This window comes from Podarcis cretensis, assembly GCF_951804945.1.
Source record: "Podarcis cretensis genome assembly, chromosome: 6".
NCBI classification, from domain to species: Eukaryota; Metazoa; Chordata; class Lepidosauria; order Squamata; family Lacertidae; genus Podarcis; species Podarcis cretensis.
This window is the reverse complement of record NC_137175.1, coordinates 9,369,591-9,374,689: the sequence shown is the minus strand read 5'-3', so window position 1 is coordinate 9,374,689 and position 5,099 is coordinate 9,369,591. Positions and strand designations below refer to the sequence as shown.

The window sequence follows — 5,099 nt, the reverse complement described above, 5'->3', positions numbered from 1 at the left end:
ATTAATAAGGACATGTTCCCAGTTCCTGTTTTCCTCGCTCTGTTCCCCTCCCAGCCCTCTGCTGCTGCTCAGAGATTTGAACAAGCAGTCAGATATGTCTGCGGCTGACAACAGCACCCATATGCTATTTATCTTGTCAAAACTCTTTCCCTCCGTCCTCAGCTCCCATTTTGTTCTTAGTAATAGTGATTGCGGGGGAAAAGAGGCTAAATGCTTACTTTGGAATGATTTATCCAAATGTGGAACTGCATCATTGGGGAAGTCAAGACATTATCCCGTTTGCTTCTGTCAAGACTCAATTTCTCTGTTTGATTTAATTTTAAACCTTTGACCCATAACTAAATACACACTTACTGCCTCGGTGTCGCAGTCTGGTGAAAAATATCTATCTACAAGTCGGGGGGGGGAAGGTTATGTTTAATTTGTAATGTGACCAATCCTCGGACCTCTGCTTAACATCAAACTCTCCCTGCCAGGCCGTATCTTTCTGAGAAACAAGCGTCACTGTCTTAAATTCCTTCAGGAAACAAAAGCCTCGTTTTGGTTCCTTGCCTCATGCAAGTTATTTTAGAGCAGGAATGGGCAGACTACAGTCTTGTGTACTTTTTTCTTGCTATAACTTTATGTTTAGGGATGGAAAGAAATGAAATTCAGTTTGTTTTTAAAGATGAACTTATTGGATCTGCAGTTTCTGGAAAAATCCACAAACTGAAACACGCCCATCTTTTGAAATTCACACTTCTCTGAATTTGGCAGTGTAGTTTTCCAAGCTGCCTGGATAGCTCAGTTGGTAGAGCATAGTGCTGATAACGCCAAGATTGCAGGTTTGATCCCCGTATGAGACAGTGGCATATTCCTGCGTTGCAAGGGGTTGGACTAGATGATCCTCACTGTTCCTGAGTGGACAAGACCAATAGTGGTTTCGGTGGTCAAGAAGGCAGTTTCTGTGTGTGCTGTACAGGGAAGGGAGGGGCAGGTGAGGATCATCAACCTGGGAAGGTAGCCCACCTAGGAGAAGGAAAACTCTGCTTCTAAACCTCCTCTGCCTTGTGAAATATATTCGGGAGAAGCTAAGGACCAAAGCCTGCACCAATCCAGAGTGGAGTCCCTAAGTGTCAGGGAATGGTCTGAAGAATGGACTGGGGAATGCATTCTATGGCAGACCAGCTTCACTCTGATGGAGAGCTGCAGGGGGAAGAGTCGCCCCCCTTGTCCAAAGTGTGTTCAGAAGCAGAAAGAGAGACAGGAGCTGAACAGCTTAGCGGGGAGTTACCCAGTTATGAGATAACGACATCAGAACCAGAAGAGAGGGGGCAGCTAGTTGAGTCGTCACTTGAGAGCGTGGGGGACCGCTCCCCTCACCATGGACTTGGAGGTCTGAACGTATCAGAGAGCAAAGGAGTCAGAGGCAGTGTGGAATTTCCCGTTGGCACACAAAATGCTGCAAAAGTCAGAAGTCGGATTAGACTAGCCAACTGCCCTCCTTGTGGAGAGCTGTGTATTTGTGCTTGCTACATGATGCTGTAATAAAAGGACTATAAATCTATCAACTGCTCATTAATTCTTATCTGTGAAGTCAACAAAGGGAGGGGAGGACTCTCCACGCCTGACACTAACATAGCTGGATGGCACATTGTACGCCTCCTTCCGGCAAGTCCTGCAGCCAAGCTGGTGCCAAACGTCTTGCTCTGCTTTCTTTTGGACCTCATCAGTGAGGCCGAGAGGTGAGCCTGGGCAGCCCAGAACCTCCAGACACAGTGCCCAGGTTTGTGGCCCCAGGGGTGTGTGTGTCATTTTGGTGTTGCTAACACACCATCCCTGGAGGTGCACTCTGCTGTCTCTGATGACAGACAGGTGCCAACAACAACAACAAAATGTGCTAGGAACAGGGAGCCGCTATCAGTCCAAGGGCTGCATGCCCTTGTGGGCAGTTCTTCAGGGGGCTGCATGCCAGTGGTGGGTGGGGCCTGAAGCAAAAATTAGGTGGATCAATGAATGTGACTCTTACCTTATAAGTAGGGAAAGGTAAAAGGTAAAGGACCCCTGGATGGTTAAGTCCAGTCAAAGGCGACTATGGGGTTGCGGTGCTCATCTCGCATTCAGGCTGAGGGACTTGGCGTTTGTCCACAGACAGATTTCCGGGTCATGTGGCCAGCATGACTAAATTGCTTCTGGTCCAGTGGAACACTGTGATGGAAACCAGAGTGCACGGAAATGCCGTTTACCTTCCCGCGACAGTGGTACCTATTTATCTACTTGCACTGGTATGCTTTCGAACTGCTAGGTTGGCAGGAGCTGGGACAGAACAATGGAAGCTCACTCTGTCATGGGGATTTGAACTGCCGACCTTCCGATCAGCAAGAGGCTCAGTGGTTTAGACCACAGTGCCACCCACATCCCTTAGTATACGTAGGCTGCAGTCCAGCTATGCAAAGGTTCCATATACACATACAGTTCAATGCAAGAGGCATCGCCACAGGTCAGAAAAATATTTCACCTAGGCAAAAGCACTCTGGGAGTGCACAGTGCAAAGTCAGAGAATGGTATGACCTCAATGGAGAGCAAAACTACTAGAATACGCGGAGATGGACAGATTGACGGGGAAAATTAGATATTTAAAAGACCAAAGGTTCATTGAGGACTGGGGGAAATTTGTGGAATATCTGGAAAATATAAGTGAAGGTCAGATAACGCTAGTTGGGTTTAAAAAAGCTCTGTGAAAAGGTTGGAATATTGTCTAAAGAGAAAAAGAAGGAAAGAGAAAATAATGTCAATATAAGCTAGGATTTGTGTGAATTTGTTAAATTAGGGTATGGATGATTTCAGGGGAAGCTGAAGGAAGTCTTATAGAAAGAAATCTGTGATAACAAGGCGTAAACTGTTTTACTTTCTTGTTTGTTATGATTTAAAAAACAATAAAAATTATGCGGAAAAAAAAGAGAGAATGGTATGACCTGGGGGAGGTTTCAGGTCTCTGTTCCCCACCCAACCCTGCTCTAGGGTGGCCTAATGCACATTATTAAGCATCCCTTTGTGAAATCTCAGTTCAGACAATGCGCTGGACTTTGCAAAACCCTGTACATGTTGACTCAGAAGTTCAATTCAGTCAACATGACTTGCTCCCAGGTAAATGGGTACAGGATGGCAGGCTTAATCCCACAGAGGCTAGCCAGATTAGATTGCTTTAGATTCAAGTACTTTGATTTGTGGATTAGACTATTAGATCTACCGCCTACAGAAGCTGGTCTCTGGGCTGAGTCATTGAATCCGTGCAGAAAAAGAGGGAGGGGAGGGAAATGGAGACCCCACCTTTGTTGGGGGAAAGGCTTTGTTAGATGGGAGCCATTTTCACAGTTGACTACAAGGTCGGGAGGTCAAAGGGCTTGCTTGGGAATCACAGTCAGTCGCTGGCTAAAGGTTGAAGAGAGTCCAGTCTTGCTTTAGTGGAATTCTCAGCATAAGTTCTATATCTCTTACTTGAGTTTCACCCGGGACTGATTTGGGCCCTGCATTTGAGTTCAGTGTCTTTTGTTGGAGTGGTTGAGATACTGTTGTTGTCATCTTTTTTTATTATGAAAAAGAAAAAGAAATTATATTGGCTATCTTCCTGGTCTGGTGGACATTAAAATGTCACCATTTATTATGCTAGTTGAGATCTATGCATATTTAAAAGCAGTCTTAATATTTCCTGGACAGGGATTGTTCACAGAATAGCCACCTCCTGCTTCTGACATTTGTCAATAAAAATGTAATGGGACGCAGAGTTGTCACTGCGCATTTCTGGTGTCTTTTTGTGATGTCTCACCCTAGCCGAGAATTCGTATATCAATCATTCCCCATTTACTGTAGCATCTATATTTATTTTCCATTTCATTTTTTTTGGAAAAATAAATAAATTGAAATTTGATCTTTTAGATAATAAAGGCTTGACTATGGAAGTATGTGAAAATTGTTACCATTATTATAAGTGAATAAAGCACCAGAAATGGAAAAGAAAAATATATCAGGGGGGAAAGGGAACAATTTTGTATTCTTAACATTCTTGCAAAATGTTAGCTGTCTTGTGGAATAAACTCCTGAAAGTCAGGTGTGGGGATAAGGTGTATTGATTTGTCTTTATAAGGCTGCAATCTTATACATACCTCCTTGGGTTTTGTGATGGACATAGTTGCCAATTTTGGTTTCTCTCAGTTTCTCATTTTCCTGAAGTCTTAATTTCAGCTTTGAACATTTCTGCATCAATTCACATTTTGGGTCTAAAAAAAGGTTGCCATGAAATTTCAGGAGCATTTAATGCAGATTTATCACAACATACACATTCTCGATGCAGTTTTGCCTAATATACACATTTATGCAAGCATTTCTCCTAATATAATTCATTAAATATATACTGCATTTCCCTAATGTATTTTTGTAATGTTTTTAATGTAACGTTTTATCCACACTATCCCCTAACACCACACATTTTTGTACATTGCTGGCTGGACAACACTTGGAGAAGTGTGAATTTGAAGGACAGCTATGCTTCAGCTCATATATTTTCTAAGAACCTGCAGGTTGTATTCACATTAAAATCCTAACTGAATGAAAACTCTCCCCCACTGCTGTCTACTTGGGAGTAAGTTCCCATTGAGTTTAGTGGGACCTACCTCTGGGTAAACAAATAAAGAACTGCACTGTTATTCAATTTGGGTTGAATGCCACATAGATTCCAGGTCCTAGGCAGGCGTCAGCAAACTTTTTCAGCAGGGGGCCGGTCCACTGTCCCTCAGACCTTGTGGGGGGCTGGACTATATTTTGAAAAATAAATAAATGAACGAATTGCTATGCCCCACAAATAACCCAGAGATGCATTTTAAATAAAAGCACACATTCTACTAATGTAAAAATATGCTGATTCTCAGACGGTTCTGGGGCCGGATTTAGAAGGCAATTGGGCCGGATCTGGCCCCCGGGCCTTAGTTTGCCTACCCACATCCTAGAGATTAAAAGAAAAGGAAACCCAAGACTGAATTGCAGAGAAAGATTCATTCACAGGCCAGAACAGGGACCTGAGTTTTTAGATCTGTATTTTAATCCATGTCCACTAGTTGTATTTT

General features: G+C 43.4%; 1 long non-coding RNA gene across 1 annotated transcript; it reads right to left on the bottom strand.

Annotated features, from left to right (window-relative positions):
- Positions 1-2,402: 2,402 nt before the first annotated feature.
- LOC307218173 lies at positions 2,403-4,240 on the bottom strand. Its single transcript, XR_013839852.1, has 3 exons — positions 4,143-4,240; positions 2,955-3,561; positions 2,403-2,550 (listed from the first exon to the last, which is right to left on the bottom strand). It is a non-coding gene; the product is annotated as an uncharacterized lncRNA (long non-coding RNA).
- Between the last annotated feature and the right edge of the window lie 859 nt (positions 4,241-5,099).